The 22,247-nt window shown below is 37.5% G+C and overlaps 1 pseudogene; it reads right to left on the bottom strand.

Moving 5' to 3' along the window:
• Nucleotides 1-7,838: 7,838 nt before the first annotated feature.
• Nucleotides 7,839-20,941, bottom strand: LOC129053289 (heat shock transcription factor, Y-linked-like; annotated as a pseudogene).
• Nucleotides 20,942-22,247: the final 1,306 nt, after the last annotated feature.

Raw genomic sequence — 22,247 nt, forward strand, 5'->3', positions numbered from 1 at the left:
AAAGATCGCTTCTTTCTGGTTTTTATCATGGAATATTCACTTTATCATTATGGGGCTCACTGTGCTCCAAAATTTCTCTTTGCAGATTCTACAAAAAGAGTGTTTTCTAACTGATGAATCAAAATAAGGTTTAAATCTGTGAGCTGAATGTACAGGAAGCAGTTTCACAGATAATCTCTTTCTAGTTTTTATCTAGGAATATTCTGTTTGTCACTGTAGGCCTGATGGTACCCTGAAATGTCCCTTCACAGATTCTACAAAAAAAAGTGTCTCCAAACTGCAGAACCAAAAAAACAGTTTAACTTTTTGAACTGAATTCTCAAATAGCAAAATAGTTTCTCATGTAGCTTCTTTCTAGATTTCATCATGAGATGTTCACTTTTTCACTGTAGGCCTAGTGGTCTCGAAATTTGCCTTCACAGATTCTACACAAAGAGCTTTTGCAAACTGCTGAATCAAAAGAATGGTTTAACCTTGTGAGCTGAACGGAGACTTGACAAACGTTTTCACAGATAGCTTCTTTCTAGATTTTATCATGGGATATTCAATTTTTCACTATAGGCCTTATTGTGCTCTGAAATGTTCCTTCACAGATTCTGCAAAAAGACTTTCCGAACCACTGAATTAAAAAACGGTTTAACTTTGTGAGCTGAATCCACACATCACAGATTTAGTTTTTATTGTGGGATATTCGGTTTTTCACTATGGGCCTTACTATGCTCTGAAATGTCCATTTGCAGATTCTACAAAAGCACTTTTTCCAAACTTCTGAATCAGAATAAACTTTAAATTCTGTGAGCTGTATCCACACATCACTAGGCAGTTTCACAGATACCTTCTTTCTAGATATTATTGTGGGATATTCTGCTTTTCTCTATAAGCAAAATGGGATTTGAAATGCTCTTTTGCAGATTCTCCAAACAAGAGTGTTTCCAAGCAGCTGAATGAAAATAAAGGTTTAAGTGTATGAGCTGAGTCCACACATAACAAAGCAGCTTCACAGATAGATTCTTTCTAGTTTTTTAGTGGGATATACAATTTTCAATTTAGGACTCACTGCACTCTGAAATGTCCCTTCACAGATTTTACATAAAGAGTGTTTCCATCCTGCTGAAAAAAAGGAAAATTTTAACTCTAGGAGCCTAAGCCACACAGCATAATGCCATTTCACAGATAGCTTCCTTCTGGTTTTTATCACAGGTCATTTGGTTTTCCACTATAGGCCTCAATGTCCCTTCATAGATTCTACAAAAAGAGTTTCCAAACTGTTGATTCAAAAGTATGGTTTAACTCTTTGAGCTGAATTCACACATCATAGAGCAGTTTTCACAGATAACTTTCTAGTTTTTATCATGGCATATTCAGTTTTTTTAATATTGGCCTTACTCCACTCCAAAATGTACCTTCACAGAATCTATAAAGACAATGTTTCCAAACTGCTGAATCACAAGAGAAAGATTTAACCCTGTGAGCTGAATTCACACACAAAAAAGCAGTTTCACAGATAGATTCATTCTAGTTTTTAATATAGGATGTTAGGTTTTTCACTGTAGGTCTTAGTGTGTTCCAAATTGTTCATTAGCAAATTCTACAAAAAGAGTATTTCCAAACTGCTGAATCCAAAGAAAGGTTTAACTCTGTGAGCTGAATCTGTGTATCACAGAGTAGTTTCACAGATAGCTTCTTTATAAATTTCATCATGGATGCTTCTGTTTTCGCTATATGCCTGGTAGGCTCTGAAATGTCCCTTCACAGATTCTACAAAAAAGAGTTTCCAAACTACTGAATGAAAAAGAAAAGTTAAATCTGTGAGCTGAATGCAGACCTAAGAATAATGTTTCAGATATAGTTTCTTTTTAGTTATTCTCATGGAATATTGATTTTTCACTATAGGCCTTACTGTGCTCCAAAATCTTCCTTAGCAGATTGTACAAAAAGTGTGTCTCCAACATGCTGGAAGGAAAGAGATGTTTAATTCTGTGAGCTGAATCTACACATCATCAAGCAGTTTCACAAATAACTTCTTTCTAATTTTTACATAGGGCTATATGATTTTCCACTATAGACCTTACTGTCCTCTGAACTGTCCCTTCACAGATTCTACAAAAGAGTGTTTCCAAACTACCAAATGAAAAGAATGGTTTAACTTGTGAGCTGAATCCACATATCACAAGGCAGTTTCTCATGCAGCTTCTTTCAAGATTTTATCGTGGGATATTCAATTTTTCTCTATAGGTCTCACTGTTCTCCAAAATTTTCCTCAGCAGATTGTACAAAAAGAGTGTTTCCAACATGCTGAATCAAAAGAAAATTTTAACTCTGTGAGGTGAATCAACACATCACAGAGCAGTTTCACAGTTTCTCTTTAGTTTTTATCATGGAATATTCAGTTTTTTACTGTATGCATTACCGTGATCTGAAATGTCCCTTCGCATATCCTACAAAAAGTGTTTCACACCTGCTGAATCAAAATAAAAATTTAACTCTGTGAGCTGAAAGCATTAATTGCAAAGCAGTTTCACAGATAGACTACTTTGAAATTTTATCATGAGATATTCTGTTTTTCTCTATAGGCATAATGGGCTCCAAGATGTCCCTTTGCAGATTCTACAAAAAGAGTGTCTCCAACCTGCTGAATCAAAACAATGGTTTAACTCTGTGAATTGTATCCACATATGACAAAGCAGTTCCACAGATAGCTACTTTATACATTTTATCACAAGATATTCAGTTTTTCACTGTAGGTCTCAAGGTCCTTCAAAGTGTCCCTTTACAGAATCTACAATATGAGTTTTTCCAAACTGCTGAATCAAAAAAAAGTTTAACTCTGTGAGCTGAATGGAGACAAAGCACTTTCACAGAAAACATGTTTCTTTGTTTCTAGGTATATTTGGATTTTCACTATCGGCCTTACTGCACTCCAAAATGACTCTTTGTATATTCTAAATGACCCTTTGTAGATTCTAAAATAGGAGTTTCTGATCTGTGGAATCAAAATGCAGGTTTACTCTGTGCTGAAATCATACGTCACAAAGCAGTTTCACAGATAGCTTCTTACAAATTTTTATTGCGGGATATTTGGTTTTTCATCATAGGTCTTAATGCGCTCCAAAATGTCCCTTCACAGATTCTACAAAAGAAGCATTTCCAAACTGCTGAATTAAAAGAATGGTATAACCCTGTGAGCTGAATCCACACATCACAAAGCTGTTTCACAGATAACTTCTTTCTCATTTTTATCTGAGGATATTCTGTTTTGTACCATCAGCCTCAATGGGCTCCTAAATGCCAGTTTGTAGATTCTCCAAAAAGAGTGTTTCCAACATTCTAAATGAATAGAAAGGTTTAAATCTATAAGGTGAATTTTCACATTACAAAGCAGTTTCACCAATGGCTTCTTTCTAATTTTTATCTGGGAATGTTCAGTTTTTCCCCATAGGCCAGAATGGGCTCAAAAATGTCCCATCGCAGATTCTCCAAAAAAAAGTATCCAACCTGTTGAATCAATAGAAAAGTTTAACTCTGTGAGGTGAATCCACACATCACAAAGCAATTTCACAAATAGCTTCTTTCCAGTTTTTATAAGGGGATATTCCGGTTTTCCTCATAGGCCCTAATGGACACCCTCATGTGAGATTTTCCAAAAAGTGTTTCCAACCTCCTCAATAAGAAGAAAGTTTTAACTCTATGGGATGAATCCAGACATCACATAGCAGTTTCAAAGATAGCTTCTCTCTAGGTTTTGTCTTGGGGTATTCAGTTTTTCCCAATGGGCCACAGTGGGCTTCCAAATTCCCCATTGCACTTTCTTCAAAAAGAGTGTTTCCAACCTGCTGAAACAAAAGAAACGTTTACCACTGTGAGATAAATTCACACATCACAAAGAAGTTTCACAGAGAGATTCTTTCCAGTTTTTATCTCAGGATATTTGACTTCTCCCCATAGGCCTGAATGGGATACTAAGTGTCCCTTAGCGGATTCCTCAAAATGTGCATTTTCTAACTGCTGAATCAAAAGAAATTTTTATCCCTGTGAGATTAATTCAAACATCACACAGCAGTTTCACAGATAGCTACTTTCTACTTTTTCTGGGGATATTCTGATTTTCCCCTTAGGTCTCAATGGACTGCCAAATGTCCAGTTGTAGATTCTCCACAAAGAGCGTTTCCAACCTGCTGAATCCACATAAAGTTTTAAATTTGTGAGTTGAATACACACATCACAAAGTTGTTACACAGGTAGCTTCTTTCTTGTTTTTATATAGGGATATTCAGTTTTCCCAAAAGGCCTCAGTGGGCTTACAAAAGTCCCTTTGCAGATTCTCCAAGGAGATTGTTTCCAACTTACTGAACCATGAGCATGAAATGTTCTTCCATTTGTTTGTGTCCTCTTTCATTTCGTTGAGCAGTACTTTGTTGTTCTCCTTGAAGAGGTCATTCACATCCCTTGTAAGTTGGATTCCTAGGTATTTTATCCTCTTTGAAGCAATTGTGAATGGGAGTTCACTCATGATTTGGCTCTCTGTTTGTCTGTTATTGGTGTATAGGTATGCTTGTGATTTTTGCCCATTGATCTTGTATTCTGAGACTTTGCTGACATTGTTCATCAGCTTAAGGAGATTTTGGGCTGAGACAATGGAGTTTTCTAAGTGTACAATCAAGTGATCTGCAAACAGGGACAATTTAACTTCCTCATTTCCTAATTGAATACCCTTTATTTCTTTCTCCTGCCTGATTACACTGGGCAGAACTTCCAACAATATGTTGAATAGGAGTAGTAAGAGGGCATCCCTGTGCCGGTTTTCAAAGTGAATGCTTCCAGCTTTTGCCATTCAACATGATATTAGCTGTGGGTTTGTCATAAGTAGCTCTTATTATTTTGAGATATATCCCATCCATACCTAGTTGATTGTTAATTTTTAGCATGTAGGGCTGTTCAAATTTGTCAATGGTCTGTTCTGCATATAAGACAATCATGTGTTTTTTGTCTTTGGTTCTGCTTATATGATGGATTACGTTTATTGATTTGCATATGTTGAATCAGGCTTGCATCCCAGGGATGAAGCCAACTGTATTGTGCAGGATAAGCTTTTTGATGTGCTTCTGGATTCGGTTTGCCAGTATTTTATTGAGGATTGTTGCTTCAAAGTTCATCATGGATATTCGTCCAAAATTTTATTTTTTTGTTGTGTCTGTGCCAGGTTTTAGTATCAGGATGATGCTGGCCTCATAAAATGAGTTCAGGAGGATTCCCTCTTTTTCTGTTGATTGAAATAGTTTCAGAAGGAATGGTGCCAGCTCCTCTTTGTACCTTTGGTAGAATACAGCTGTGAATCCATCTGGATGTGCTTTTTCTTTGGTTCATAGGCTACTAATTATTACCTCCATTTCTGAGCCTGTTAATGGTCTATTCAGGGATTCAACATCTCCCTGGTTTAGTCTTGCGAAGCTGTATTGCATCTATTCAATTCTTCTCTCTTTTCTCCTTTACTAGTCTTGCTAGTGGTCTATCAATTTTGTTGATCTTTCCAAAAAACCAGATCCTGGATTCATTTATTTTTTGAAGGTTTTTTTTTTTTTATGTCTCTATCTCCTTCAGTTCTGCTCTGGTCTTAGTCATTTCTTGCCTTCTGCTAGCTTTTGAATGTATTTTTTCTTGATTCTCTAGCTCTATTAATTGTGATGTTAGCCTGTCAATTTTAGATCTTTCCTGCTTTCTCTTGTGGGCATTTGGTGCTATCCATTTCCCTCTGCACACTGCTTTAAATGTGTCCCAGAGATTTTGGTATGTCTAATCTTTGTTCTCCTTGGTGTCAAAGAACATCTTTATCTCTGCCTTCATTTCGTTATTTACCCAGTAGTCATTCAGGAGCAGGTTGTTCAATTTCTATGTAGTTGTGTTGTTTTGAGTGTACTTCTTAACCCTGAGTTCTAATTTGATTGCACTTTCATCACAAAGACTGTTTGTTATAATTTCTATTGTTTTAAATTTGCTAAGGAGTGCCTTACTTCCAACTCTGTGGTCAATTTTGGAATAAGTGTGATGTGGTGCTGAGAAGTATGTATATTCTATTGATTTGTGGTGGAGAGTTCTGTAGATATCTGCTAGGTCCACTTGGTCCACAGCTGAGTTCAAGTCCTGGTTATCCTTGTTAACATTCTGTCTTGTTGCTCTGTCTGATGATGACACTGGGGTGTTACAGTCTCCCATTATTATTGTGTGTGATTCTAAGTCTCTTTGTAGGTCTGTAAGAACTTGCCTCATGAATCTGGGTGCTTCTGTATTGGGTGCATATATATTTAGGATAGTTAGCTCTTCTTGTTGAATTGATCTCTTTACCATTATGTAATGGCCTTCTTTGTCTCTTTTGATCTTTCTTGGTTTAAAGTCTGTTTTATTAGAGACTAGGATTGCAAAACCTGCTTTTTGTTTCTTTGTTTGTCTGTTTTCCATTTGCTCGGTAGGTCTTCCTCCATCCCTTTATTTTGAGCCAATGTGTGTCTCTGCATATGAAATGGGTCTCGTGAATACAGCACAGTTGGGTCCTGACACTATCCAGTTTGCCAGTCTGTCTTTTAATGGGGGCATTTAGCCCATTTACATTGAAAGTTAATATCGTTATGTCTGAATTTGATCCTGTCATTAATATGTTAGCTGGTTATTTTCCTCATTATTTGATGCAGTTTCTTCCAAGCAGTGATGGTCTTTACAGTTTGGCATGTTTTTGCAGTGGCTGGTACCAGTTGTTCCTTTCCATTTTTAGTGCTTCCTTCAGGAGCTCTTGTAGGGCAGGCCTGCTGGTGACAAAATCTTTGAGCATTTTCTTGTCTGTAAGGTATTTTATTTCTCCTTCACTTATGAAGCTTAGTTTGGCTGGATATGAAATTCTGGGTTGAAAATTCTTGTCTTTAAGAATGTTGAATATAGGCCTCCACTCTCTTTGGCTTGTGGAATTTCTGCCAAGAGATCAGCTGTTAGTCTGCTGGACTTCCCTTTTTAGGATACCCAACTTTTCTCTCTGGCTTCCCTTAACATTTTTTCCTTCATTTCAACCTTGGTGAATCTGACAATTATGTGTCTTGTGTTTGATTTTCTTGAGGAATATCTTTGAGGCATTCTCTGTATTTCCTGAATTTGAATGTTGGCCTGCCCTGCTAGGTTGGGGAAGTTTTCCTGGATAATATCTTGAAGAGTCTTTTCCAGCTTGGTTCCATTCTCCCTGTCACCTTAAGGTACACCAATCTGACGTAGATGTGTTTTTTTTTTCATAGTCCCATATCCCTTGGAGGCTTTGTTTGTTTGTTTTTACTCTGTTTTTCTCTAAACTTCTCTTCCTGCATCATTTCATTCATTTTATCTTCTTTCACTGATACCTTTTCTTCCACTTGATCGAATCAGCTACTGAAGCTTGTGCATGCATCACATACTTCTCGTGCCATGGTTTTCAGCTCCATCAGGTCATTTAAGGTCTTCTCTATGCTGTATATTCTAGTTAGCCAATTGGCTAATCTTTATTCAAGGTTTTTAACTTCTTTGCAATGGGTTCAAACATCCTTCTTTAGCTCGCAGAAATTTGTTATTACCTATTTTTGAAGCCCACTTCTGTCAACTCATCAAAGTCTTTCTCCCTCCAACTTTCTTCTGTTGCTGGGGAGGAGCTTGCATTCCTTTGGAGGAGAAAAGATGGTCTGAGTTTTAGAATTTTCAGCTTTTCTGCTCTAGTTTCTCCCCATCTTTGTGGTTTTATCTGCCTTTGGTTTTTGATAATGGTGACCTTCAGAAGGGGGTTTGGCATGGATGTTCTTTTTGTTGATGTTGATGCTATTCCTTTCTGTTTTTTAGTTTTCCTTCTGAAATCCAGGGCCCTCAGCTTCAGCTCTGTTGGTCTTTGCTGGAAGTCCACTTCGGGCCCTGTTTGCCTGGGTATCACCAGCGGCAGCTGTAGAACAGCAAATACTGCACAACAGGAAACATTGCTGCCTGATCCTTCATCTGGAAGCTTTGTCTCAGAGGTGCACCCAGCTGTATGAGACTTCAGTCACTCCCTACTGGGAGGTGTCTCCCAGTTAGGCTACTTGGGGGTCAGGGACCCACTTGAGGAGATAGTCTGTCCATTCTCAGATCTCAAACTCCATGATGGGAGAATGATTACTCTCTTCAAAGCTGTCACACAGGGACTTTTATGTCTGCAGAAGTTTCTGCCTCCTGTTATTCAGCTATACCCTGCCCCCGGAGGTGGAGTCTACAGTAGCAGGCAGGCCTCATTGAGCTGCAATGGGCTCCACACAGTTTGAAGTTCCCAGCTGCTTTGTTTACCTACTTAAGCCTCAGCAATGGTGGACGCCCCTCTCCCAGACTTGCAATTGCCTTGCAGCTTGATCTTGGACTGCTGCTCTAGCAGTAAGCAAGGCTCTGTGGGTGTTGGACCCCCTGAGCCAGGCACAGAATGTAATCTCCTGGTGTGCCATTTGCTAAGACTGTTGGAAAAGTGCAGTACTAGGATGGGAGTGTCTTGATTTTCCAGGTACCATCTGTCATGTCTTCCCTTGGCTAGGAAAGGGAATTTCCTGACCCCCTATGCTTTCCAGGTGAGGCAATGTCTCTCCCTACTTTGGCTCACACTCCATGGTCTGCACCCACTGTCCAACAAGTCCCAGAGAGATAAATCCAGTTCCTCAGGTGGAGATGCAAATATCACCTGTCTTCTGTGTCACTCTGGGAACTGTAGACTGGACCAGTTCTTATTCAGCCATCTTGGATCAGTCCCTCACTTCTTTCTAGTTTTTAAATGGAGGTATTTGGTTTTTCACCATAGGCCTCAATGGGCTCTCAAAAGTTTTATTGCAGATTCTCCTAAAAGAATGTTTTCAACCTGCTGAATCAACAGAAAGCTTTAACTCTGTGGAATAAATCTGCAACTCACAAAGCTGTTTCACAAATAGCTTCTTTCTATTTTTTTATCTCTTGAAATTTTGCTTTTCTGCATAAAGCTCAAAGGGCTCCCAAATATGACTTCACAGATTCACCAAAAAGAGTGTTTCCAACGTGCTGAATAAAAACAAAATTTTAATTCTGTGACATGAATCCACATATCACAAAGCAGTTTCACAGATAGCTTCTTTATGGTTTTCACCTGAGGATATTCAGTTTCTCCCCAAGGACTCAATGGACTCGAAAATTCCCTTTGGAGATCCTTTAAAAAGAGTTTTCCCAACTTACTGAATTAAAAGAAAGGTTTAACTCTTTGAGATGAATCCAAATATTACAAAAGAGTTTCACAGATAGCTTCTTTCTAGTTTCTATCTGGGGGTAGTTTGTTTTTCAGCATATGTTTCAGTGAGCTCCAATACGTGTCTTTGCAGATTCCACAAAAACAGTGTTTACAACCTGCTGAATGAAAAGAAAGGTTTAACTCTGTTAGATAAATCTACACATCGAAGGTAATTTCACAGAGAAATTCTAGTTTTTTCTGAAGATACTTGTTTTTTTCCCAGAGGCCTCAATGGCCTTCCAAATGTCTTTACGCGGATTCTTCAAAAATACTGTTTCTAACTTCTGAATCAAAAGACAGTTTTAACCCTGTGAGATGAACCCCCATATCACAAAGTAGTTTTTCAGATAGCTACTTTCTAGTTTTTATCTGAAGATATTCAGTTTTTCCTCATAGACCTCAATGCACTCTCAAATGTTTCATGACAGATTCACCAAAAATAGTGTTTCTAACTTGCTGAATCAAAAGAAAGTTTTATCTCTGTGAGATGAATCCACACATCAGCAAACAGTTCCACAGATAGCTTGTTCCTAGTATTTACCTGTGAATATAAGGTTTTTCCCCATAGATTTCAATGGGCTCCAAAATGTTCCTTCATGAAGCACTTTCCTGGCATGATAATCCAAAATGGCTTTTGGAGACGTGTCTTGCAAATGGATGACAAAATCTGGATAAGGCTCCCTTGGAACCTGTGGAACTGAGTTAAAAGAATGGTAAGTAGTACCAGGGTTGTGAATTTTTTCCCAGGCTCTTAGGCATATAGTTCTTAGCTGATCAACAGGTTCAACACCCATTACCATCAGTTGATTTCAAGTACCTCATGCCTCTCCAATTCCAAGCAACAGATCAGATGTGATATTAATGGGAGGTTGTGCTTGAGCATTTCTGCATGCCTAATTTGTTGTTTCATCCATCCACCAAGTTTCAAATTAGAGAAATTGAGAGGGAGACAGGATGGATCAGGGTAATAACTCCTAATTCATAAATATTAAATGTTGGTTATAAGCCACAGATTGTAATAAGAAATGAACATAAGGAGAATTTGGCCCATATTGTCCAATTGCTTGCCTTAAGTCTTTTAATATTTTAAAATAAAATAGCTCCCACTGTGCTTGAGAATGTTCTCTGAAATTTTCAGCTGGCAAAATAATTAGTAAAAACTGCCAACATCCAAATACCCCATTTCTTGTGTCGGGAGAATGGATGCCTGGATTATCCCTGAGTCATAATTAGTATCTGGGCTGGCTCACAGAATTCCTTTACCATAATTAACAGGTGTACAAGCCTGGATCATTCCCTACTGTAATTGGCTGTTGGGCAAGCATGCAGCTTCCTTTCACCACAGTCAATGGTGGGGCATGCAACATTGGGAGTGGCAAGCCGTGTCTCAGGTTTCCTTTCCAGAAATTCATAAGGCTGAGGAAGGGGTGACCATTCCAGGCCTTCCCCTAAAGGCACAGTAGGTGGCAATATTTCTGCAGTAGATGGAACTGTTTCTTTCATAAGTTTTTGAAGATTAATATATAGCTTCCCATTTCTACCCCTTTTTAAACCTAGACTGTGATGGTTCACTTTGCTCATCATCAGACTTCTGATTGTTAAAATTTTCTATGTCATCCTGACATAGAAGGAACTCCTGTTCCTTCCTCCTCAGTGGGGAAGCACTTCAGTGCTGTTTAATTGCCAACCACAATGACCAAGTGGAGAAAGTAATATTGTGGCTCTCTCATTGTGCTAATTTTAAGTCTGATCCAACCTTATACCAATCTTTTACATGCCTGGTTCCATATTCCATGAACCGAGGAGAATACTCTTCTATGAGATGGAACAAAGATGTGAGATTTCAGGTACTCACAATTGCCCCACTGTAGCCCAATAACTGTGTCACCAGGCATAAGTAATTAGCAAACTTACTTTCAGCCTGACCCACATTTTCCTGAGGTTACCATGGAATTCTCCACAGAGCCTGAAGTGAAAACGTACGTGGGTGTCCTTTGTCAGTCATGCTCCACTTTCCATGCTCTGGCATTTCTTCACTGTATTATTGTAGAGATTACAGGGAGATCTGTGTTGGGTGCCAGATGTTGGGGAAACCAGTCCCACCCTACCCAGTGGGTACCCTGACTCTGGTGGAGAAAAAAAGAGTTAGACCGAGTAAGTGTTTAAAAGGTGGGTCTAGGCGACTGGAGCATTGAAGGCTTCCTCACAGCCTGGAGCCCTCAGGCTCCACCCAATTTATTGGTATACGGACAGTTTGTTCTTACAGCAGATGGGAGGGGGAGGAAGGAATGAGGAAAAGGATTAATCAGTGAAGGAGATCTTGTGAGTCATTCGATAAGATGTATAGCAGTGGTGATTTCTGTGAATTTCCTTGAGGAGAGGCGTGTGTCTAAACTACTTAAGATCTTTAACTTATTGGGACTGAAACAGGTGGGAGCAGGTTTTAGGAGAAGCCAAGATGTTTGGCTATACTCCACTGCTTCAAGGGAGCATTATCTCCCTGAGAAAACTGTGGAATGCTACTGAGTGGTTATGCTCTTGGGGCATAAAAACCTGAAGGTAATAAGGAGAATTTTCTGCTCAGAGACCAGCCATGGCTTTCCATGGGTGTCTCACACAGGTGAGACCAACACAACTGGCACCCCAGAAACCCTCCTTCTCACATTTCCAACCACATAAATCAAAAGAAAGATTTAACTTTGTGAGATGAATCCACATATCACAAAGCATTTTCACATTTTCTTTCTAATTTTTTGCTGGGGATATTGGGTTTTTCCACATAAGCCTGAATGGACTCCCAAATATCCCTATGCAGATTCTCCAAAAAGAATGTTTTTAACCTGCTGAATCCAAAGAAATTTTTAACTCTGTGAGATGAATCCACACATGACAAAAGCATTTTCACAGATAGCTTCTTTCTAGTTTTTACCTGAGGATATTCGTTTTTTTCCCAATAGGTTTTAATGGGCTGCCAAAAATTCCTTCATAGATCCTCCAAAAGACTGTTTTTAACCTGCTGAATCCAAAGAAATATTTAACTCTGTGAGATGAATCCACACATCACAAAGCTGTTACACAGATTCTTTCTAGTTTTTACCTGTGGAAATTCAGTTTCTCCTCATGGGCCTTAATGGGCTCCTAAAAATCCCTTTGCAGATTCTCCAAAAAGAGTGTTTCCAACCTGCTAAATCAAAACAAACTTTTAATTCAGTAAGATGAATTCACACATCATAAAGTAGTTTCATAGAAAGTTTTTTCTAGTTTTTACCGGGGGATATTGGGTTTTTCCCCATATGCCTCAATGGGCTCTCAAATGTCCCTTTGCAAATTTTCTAGAAAGATTGTTTCCAACCCGTTGAATCAAAGAAAACATCTAACTCTGTGAGAAGAATCAGTAAACCACAAAGTAGCTTTACAGATAGCTTCTTTCTAGTTTTTACCTGGTGATATTTTGTTTTTCTCATTGGCCACAATGGGCTTCAAAACGTCCCTTTGCAGATCCTCCATAAAGAGTATTTCAACCTGCTGAGCCAAAAAAAGAGGTTTATCTCTATGAGATGAATCCACACATCACAAAGCAGTTTCACAGATACCTTCTTCCTAGTTTTTACCTGGGAATATTTGGATTTTCCCCATAGGCTTCAATGGGCTGATAAATATCTGTTAGCAAAATCTCTAAAAAAGAGTGTTCCCAATCTGCTGAATCAAAAGAATCTTTTAACTCTATAAGATGAATCTACACATCACAAAAGAGTTTCACAGAGAGCTTTTTTCTTGTCTTTACCTGGAGATATTCAGTTTTTCCACATGGGCCTCAGTGGTCTCCCAAATATACCTTTGCATATACTCCAAAAAGAGATTTTCTTTTTCTTTTTTTTTTTTTTTTGGAGGTGGAGTCTTTCTCTGTCACCCAGGCTGGAGTGCAGTGTTGCAATTTCCCACTCACTGCAAGCTCCACCTCCCAGGTACCTGCCATTCTCCTGCCTCAGCCTACCAAGTAGCTGGGACTAAGGCACCCACCACCATGCCTGGCTAATTTTTTTTTGTATTTTTAATAGAATGGTGTTTCACCATGTTAGCCAGGACCGTCTTGAACTCCTGAGCTTGTCATCCACCCAGCTTTGCCTCCCAAAGTCCTGGGATTAGAAGCATGAGCCACCCCACTCAGCCGAGATTTTCTAACTTGCTGAATCAAAAGAAAGGTTTAATTCTGAGATGAATCCACAAATCACAAAGCAGTTTCACACATAGCATCTTTCAAGTTTTTACTTGAGAACATTCTGACTTTCCCCATGATCTTTTATGGGATCTAAAATGTCCCTTCACAGATTCTCCAAAAAAAAAAAAAAAAAAAGTGCTTTCAACCTGTCCAATCAAAAGAAAGTATTAACTCTGTGAGAAGAATCTGCAAATCACAAAGCAGTTTCACAGATAGATTCTTTCTAGTTTTTAATCATGGGATATTCCATTTTACCCCATTGGCCTCAATGGACTTCCAAATGTCCCTTCACAGATCCTCCAAAAAGAGTGTTTCCAACCTGCTGAATCAAAAGAAAGTTTTAACTCTGTAAGTTGAATCCACACATCACAAGGCTGTTTGACAGACAGCTTGTTTTTAGTTTCTACCTGGGTACATTCTATTTTTCCACATGGTCTCCTAGGCTCCTAAATTTACTGCTGCAGACTCCCCAAAAAGAGTGTTTCCATCCTACTGAATCAAAAGAAAGTTTTAACTCTGTTAGATGGATCCACACATCACAAAGCAGTTTCACAGACACCTTCCTTCAAGTTATTCCTTGGGATACTTGGTTTTTCCCCATGGTCCTCAATGAGCTCCCAAATATCCCTTCATAGATTCTCCAAAAAGAGTCTTTCCAACCTGCTGAGTCAAAAGAAAAGTTTAACTCTGTAAGATGAATCGACACATCATGAAGCCATTTCTCATACATCTTCTTTCCAATTTTTATCTGTGATATTCTGTTTTCCCTCTAGGCCTCAATGGGGTCCAAAATGTCCCTAGGCAGATATTCCAAAAAGAGTGTTTCCAACCTGCTGAGCAGAAAGGATGTTTTCCTTCTGTTAGATGAATCCACACATCACAAAGTAGTTTTACACATAACTTCTCCCTAGTATTTACCATGGGATATTCAGTTTTTCCCCATATGATTCAATGGGCTCCCAAATGTTCCATTGTAGATTCTCCAGAAAGTGTTTTTTACCTGCTGAATCAAAAGAAAGGTTTATCTCTGTGAGATGAATCCACACATCACAAAGTGGGTTCTTTGATAGCTTTTTTCTATTTTTTACCTGGGGATATTGCACTTTTCCCCATAATCTTCAACATGTTCCCAATTGTGTCTTCTCAGATTCTGAAAAAGAGTATTTCCAACCTGCTGAGTCAAAAGAAAAGTTTAACACTGTGAAATGAAGCACACTTCACAAATCAGTTATACCAATAGCTTCTGTATAGTTTTTACCTGGGTATATTTTGTTTTTCCCCATGGGCCTCAATGGGCTCCCAAATGTCTTTTTGCAGATTCTCCAGAAAGAGTGTTTCCAACCTGCTGAATCAAAAGAAATGCTTAACTCTGTGAAATGAATTCACAAAAAACAAAGCAGTTTCACAGATTCTTTATTTCTAGTTTTTACCTAAGGATACGTGGTTTTTTTCTGCATGGGCCTCAAAGGTCTCTTAAATGTCCCTTATCAGAATCTCCAAAAAGAGCATTTCTAACCTGCTGCATCAAAAGAAACGTTTAAACTCTGTGAGATATAGCCACACATCACAAAGCAGTTTTACAGATAGCTTCTTTCTAGTTTCTAACTGAAGATATTCAATTTTTTCCCTTAAGCCTCAAAAGTGTCACAAATGCCCCTTTGTAGATTCTCCAAAGAGAGTGTTTCCAAACTGCTGTATCAAAAGAAATGTTTCACTCTGAGAGATGAATCCACATATCACAAAGCAGTACCACAGAGAGCTTCTTTCTAGTTTATACCTGGAGATACTCCATTTTTCCTCATAGATCTCAATGGCCTCCAAAATGTCTCTTCACAGATTCTTCAAAAAGAGGGTATCCAATCTGCTGAATCAAAATAAATGTTTCACTTTGTGAGATGAACCCACACATCATAAAGCCATTTCACAGATAACCTCTTTCTAATTTTTACCTTGGATATTCAGTTTTTTTCCTGATTGTCCTCAATGGGCTTTCAAATGTCCCTTTGGAAATTTTCCAAAAAGAGTGTGTCCAACCTGCTGAATCAAAAGAAATGTTTAACTCTGTGAGGTGAATCCAGATGTCACAAAGCAGTTTCATGGATAGCTTCTTTCTAGTTTTTTCCTGAGGATATTGTTTTTCCCCATTGGCCTCAAAAAGCTCCAAAATGTTCCTTTGCAGATTCCCCAAAAAGAATGTTTCCCACCTATTGAATCAAAGCAAAATTTAACACTGTGAGATGAATCCACACAAAACAAAGCAATTTCACAGTAGACACTTTGTAGTTTATACCCGTGGATTTTCAGTTATTTCCTTTAAGCCTCAAAGGGTTCCCAAATGTACCCTCACAGATCTCCTGAAGGAGTGTTTTCAACCTGCTGAATTAAAAGGAAGGCTTACCTCTGTGAGGTTAATGCATACATCACAACACAGTTTGATACATAGCTTCCTTCCAATTTTGATATAGGGATATTTTGTTTTTACTCTAGGCCTCAATGGGCTCCCAAATGTTCCATCACAGGTTCTCCAAATACAGTGTTTTTTAACTGCTGAATCAAAAGAAAGGTTTAACTCTGTGAGATCATTCCACACATCACAAAGCAGTTTCACATACAGTTTTTTCCAATTTTTATCTGGGGATACACAGTTTTTCTCAATAGGCCTCAATGAGCTTCTCAATGTCCCTTCACAGATTTTCCAAAAAGAGTATTTCCTACATGCTGAATCAAAAGAAAGATATAACTTTGCAAAATGAATCCACACATCACAAAATTTCACAAATATCTTATTTCTAGTTTTTATCTGGCATGGTTTTTTTTTCATAACCCACAATGGACCCCCAATGTCCATTTACAGATTGTCTAACAAGAGTGTTTCCAACCTCCTGAATAAAAAAAAAAAGTCTGTAAGATGAATCCACACATCACAAGGCAATTTCACAAAGAACTTTTTTCTAGTTTTTATCTTGGGATATTCCATTTTCCCCCAAAGGCTGCAATGGCCTCCCAAATGTCCCTTTGCAGATTCTCCAGAAAGAGTGTTTCCAACCTGGTGAATCAAAAGAAAGATTTAACTCTGTGAGATGAATCTTCACATCACAAAGTAGTTTCAAAGAAAGCTTCTATCTTTTATCTGGGGATAGTTGATTTTTCCCTATAGGCTTAAAAGGACTCCCAATGGTCTCTTCACAGATTCTCCAAAAAGAGTGTTTCCAAGCTGTTTAATAAAAAGAAAGGTTTAACTCTGTGAGATGAACCCACACATCACAAAGCAGTTTCATAGATAGTTTCTTTCTAGTTTTAATCTTGGAATATCCAATTTTCCTCCATAGGTTTCAATGGAATCCAAAATGTCCCTTCACAGATTCTTCAAAAAGAGTGTTTTCAACTTGCTGAATCAAAGAAATGTTTAGCTCTGTGAGATGAATCCACACATCACAAAATAGTTTCACAGATACCTTCTTTCTAACTTTTATCTGGGAATATTCAGTTTTTCTTCATAGGTCTCAAAGGACTCCCAAATGTTGCTTCACAGATTCTACAAAAAGAGTATTTCCAACCTGCTAGATTGAAATAAAAGTTTAACTCTATGAGATTAATCCACACATCACCAAGTAGTTCCACAGATAGCTTCTTTCTAGTTTTCATCTGGGGATATTCTTTTCTTTTCAAAAGGCCCACAGTGGCCTCCAAAATGTCCCTTTGCAGATTCCCCAAAAAGAGTGTTTACAATCTGCTGAATCAACAGGAAGGTTTAGTTCTGTGAGACGAATTTACACTTCCCAAATCAGTTTCACAGATAGCTTCTTTCCAGTTTTCTTCTGGGGATATGTAGTTTTTCATCATAGACCTCATGGGCTATAAAATGTCCCTTCACAGATACTGTTAAAAGAATGTTTCCCATCTGCTGAAAGAAAAGAAAGTCTTACCTCTGTGAGATGAATCCACACATCACAAAGACATTTCACAGATTGCTTCTTTCTAGTTTTTATTTGCGGATATTTGGTAGTTCACTGTAGGCCTCAAAGGACTCCCAAATGTCTCTTCATAGATTCTCCAAAAGTTTTCCTAACTGTTGTATTAAAGAAAAGGTTTAACTCCATGAGATGAATTCACACATCACAAAGCAGTTTCAGAGATAGTTTCTTTCCAGTTTTTGTGTGGGTATAGTAGATTTTTCCCCATAGGCTTTTATGGGCTCCCAAATGTCCCTTTGCAGATTCTACAGTTAGAGGGTTTCCAATCTGCTGAATCAAAAGAAAGGTTAAGCTCTATCAAATGAATCCACACATCAAAAGTCAGTTTCACAAAGAGCTTCTTTAGGTTTTTATTTTAGGATATTTTGTTTTTTTCCATAGGTCACAAAGGGCTCCCAAATATCCCTTTGCCACTGGGAATTGCTACTGCAAATAAAAGAAGAAGTGGTAAGGAGACAGCTAATTCTTTCAGGCAAGGACCTGCCAGTCAAAACAGAAGATGAAAAAGAACTTTTAGAAGCATGGAAAAATTATAACTAGACCTAAAAAGAAAGCATCATAGTTGAAATGATAACCAGTGATGCTAGTCTCAGTAAGTCAAAATCATTGCATCTCTAGTGAACAATACTGTGACCTACCCCTTTAGAAAAAGTTGTGGTGAGGAAAAAAGAATAAAAATTAATGCCACAACACCAAGAATGTTCATTTTGACAATGAAAATAGGTGCTATATTTGTAAGTCCCAGTCAACATTGACTAATTCACATACATACGTGTATATATATACACACACATACATATATGTATTAGGTACTGTGTTACATCAGTGCTGGGTGTCCAAGACAGACAGTAAAACTAATGTGATAGACAAGAAGCACTATCCTGGAAGGAGTGATGTCTGTGTTGTAGTCGTCTTAAGTAGGCAAATTGGGGAGATACTTTTATCTACAAGAAAATAATGGGACTGAAGTTACCAGATAGAAAAGGGCATGTCTGAAAGTGGAACGGTCTGAATGTCTCACTGTGGTGAAATAGAAGGACATGAAGCTGAAAGGAGAACAAATATCAGGTCTGGAAGGGATTTATTTAGCCATGCTGAGGATCTGGACTCAGAATCTAAAAGGTGTTAATCCTGACAAAAGCAATTAAATCTGACTTTGTATGGAGCACGAAACCAATGTGATGAAAATCTGCATTAGAAGTGGGATATGGTGGCTCAAGCTTGTAATCTCAGCACCTTTGGGGGCCATGGTGGGTGGATCACAGGCAGCCAGGAGTTCAAGACCATCCTGGCCAACATGGTGAAACCCTATTTCTACTAAAAATATAAAAATTAGCCCAGTGTTGTGGGCATGTGTTTATGTGAGCATCTATTCCCTTTCTGTCATGCAAATTTTTGCCCTAATTTGATTTATGCCAGAGTACTTTAGAAGTCACTTATTACTTTTTCCTAACTCCAGTTGTTTCCTTTCCTTTGCCTGCTGTCATTGTTTGATATGTCCCCTCCAAATTTCACATTGAAATTCTGTGTCCATTGAGATACTGTTGGGAGGTAGGATGTTTGAGAGGTGATTAGCCATGTGTGTGTAACCTCATGACTGAATTGATGGTGTTATCTGGAGAACAAGTTATTTATTCTGTGAGTTGTCTTTGATGAAGGATGAGTTTGGCCTCGATTTTCTGTTCATCTCATGCCCTTCACCATATGAGGTCAACCTACCATGTTGTAACATAGAAAGAAGATCTCATGAGATGCAGCCCCTAGGACTTCCCCACCTCCAGAACCATGAGCAAAATAAGTCTTTTTACAAATTACCCAGGCAGTGGTACTGTGTTGTTTCAGCAGCAAATGGACCCAAAGACTTTATTATTTTTTCCTCTTTAGAGAACTAAACTAGTTAACTTACATAGGAGCACATTAAATTTCCTTACAAATGATCAAAAAGCCCATATATACTTTTACAAAAATTAGTACAATAGCCTGACACTGAAAGAAAACACCATTCTACTTTTAACTATACTTTGAGAAAAAGAGAAAAAAGCAAACATGAAAGTCGACATGCAGTTTTATTGTTCAGTAAGATAATTACAGAATTTTTTAGGATTTTTTTGGTCAATGTAAATGTTAGTCTCTGTTGTCCCGCATAATTTGGTACTCTTTTAATGGAAGATCATTTGTAATTAGGGTGATATTTGTCCAGTTGTGATGGTTGAAGATCTGGCCTGGAATGAGGGACAGCTGATGTATCAGGTATCATAGGCATTTGCAACCACGAGTTGCCTGCTGGTAGCAGGTTAAAATGTGTAGCCTTGTTGACTGATATCACAGGATATCTTGTTGGAAGAGCAGATTGTTCCACTATCAGCCCCAGATAATGGTTTTGCTAGGGAGATATGTTAGGGTATTGAGAAGTTGTGGTTGTAATGAAACTCACAATGTGGCCACTTGCTTGGATGCAGGTGCTATGAGAGTGCACATGAATAGTGGTCAACTGATTTAAAATAGCATGTTGATCTTTTGTAATTTGTTGAGACAAGTGGCAATAACAAACATAACACTTAAAATATCAGATTTCTGTTTCATCACACAAACTTAATGTCATCAAGTAATTCATGAACATGGTTTACTATCTTCAGGAATGTGCTTTTGGGAAAAAAGCACTCAAATTGTTAAGCCCTCAAGTGAAAACATGTTATATATTAATAGTAACATTGCATTAATGGCTTTGGTACATTTATTTTGATAAATGAGATTCAAAGTTGTTAGCAAAATTTCTTAAAACCCTGAAAGATTAATGCTCAAGCTGAACTCAATAATTTCAAAAAATTAAATAATTTTTACATTAGTGTTTTATATAATTTTCAAAATGTGGTCTCACTGCATGTATTAATATATTTACTGATGTACAAAGTAAAATTACATATCTACTCTATGTAAAGTGTTAACTGAAATATGTTAAATACCTTGCTCGAGACAATGGATTTATTCTCTTCTGCCAGAAAGGTGGCTACAAAGGCAGATGTTTGAAAATTCTGTAAATTTTACTAAATCCATAAAGGCTGAGCTGTCAAACAAAACTTGTAATACTGTCAGCTTGAAATATTCTGCAAGGAGACTTTCTATCCAAAATTTCTTTCTTGAAGAGTTCTTCATTAATCACTATGCAAGTTCCATTCTCATCCCATAGAATAGACGTGAATTGGTCACTCTCAAATATTTTCCAACGTTTCCTGGGAAAGGTCACAGAAAAAAAAATCATTATCTTTATCTGGCTCAGAGACACACACTCTGTAACATGGCCATTTTAACAAGGATTCTTGTGACAAAACCTGAACAGAATTTTCTTCAATGTTTGACCTTAAGTCTGAGTCCCCAGGGAATGTGTGTTTACACAGTGGAGATCTAGTGGAAGGCTTCTGAATCAGTTAATTCATCTCTGGGAGAAACAACTTGAGTTTCTGAAGAAACATGTGCCATCTCAAATAAATATTTCTTTAGATATTTTTTCAGCCTCTATGATTTTCAAGACTGCAGCTTCAAACACTGCTTCAGAAGGCCTATGAAGGCAAACCAATCTAAAGCATCACTCTAGTATATGTCAAGCTGAGTAGCAAAGACATCACAAGAGTACTTTAGTCTCCTAGCAACCAATAAAAATCTGGCTAAAAGTATTTCCTTCCAAGTCTGAGAAATGTATCCAGTGAAAATAAATTATAGACTGCTCACTTACATACTGTAGGCTGCAAAATCTCATCCCTGTAGCAGCATTTAAATAAATAAGAAAATAATGTCCTCAATCCCTGAAATAAATGTAATAATTCTCTCACTGACACACACACTCTTACTAGATTGGTGAGAGGAGCACAGGGCCTGGTAATTGCAAAATGAAAAAAAAAAAAAGGAAAAGGAAAAGAAAAATGAACAATTTTAAAACCTCTATGACTTTGGCATGTTGGATTGAAAACTGCTGCAGTGCAAAACCCATGTGGTAAAAAGGCATAGCCATAGAGATAAAAGGTAGGTTACTGGTTATCAGGGACTGAGAAATAAAAAGAACTGTTTAGTAGATATGGAGTCTCCTGTTGGACAATAGAAATGTTTAGGAACTAAAGATAGATGATGATTGTACAACATCATAAGCAGAATAAATTTCATTGAATTGCATACTCAAATGTAATTTCACATTATGTGAAACTTACCTTGATAAATTAAGGAGAAAACAAATGTGAATAAAACTAACTGATTACTTTTCAGAATAAAAGTTATTTATATGCATGTCTCTTCAAAACATTTTTCAGTCATATCAGAAAAATAAATAATGATTTTATTTGTTATGTCTGTAAATATCTGACAAATATTAATGATGAAATATTTTAAAAGCTGGTGATTTACTTGTAAGGAATTCCCAAAGAGTAGATGTAAATAAATAATAATAACAATAAAAATAATAACAAGAAAATGTTTTAAGAAAAGAACATATGTATGTGTGTCTAAGCAGCAAAATTTTTATTTGGCTCCAAGAACATAATCTCTATTAAAAAAAGATTTGTAAGGAATGATCTTTGTGTCCTGCAAATAATATTATCATTATTAAGCAGGACTTGAATTCATAAAGTAATATTATTATTGAATGAAACAACAGTGCTGCATTTACAGTAAGAATTTTTATATCTTCATGGTTGAATTTGACATATTAAAATTTGAACTCTTTGGCATTCATAAGTGTTGAATATGTGTAGAAGAAAGAAATAAAATATTGATATTTCTCATATCATAGGAGGTA

Source organism: Pongo abelii, chromosome Y (assembly GCF_028885655.2).
Source record: "Pongo abelii isolate AG06213 chromosome Y, NHGRI_mPonAbe1-v2.0_pri, whole genome shotgun sequence".
Taxonomy (NCBI): Eukaryota; Metazoa; Chordata; class Mammalia; order Primates; family Hominidae; genus Pongo; species Pongo abelii.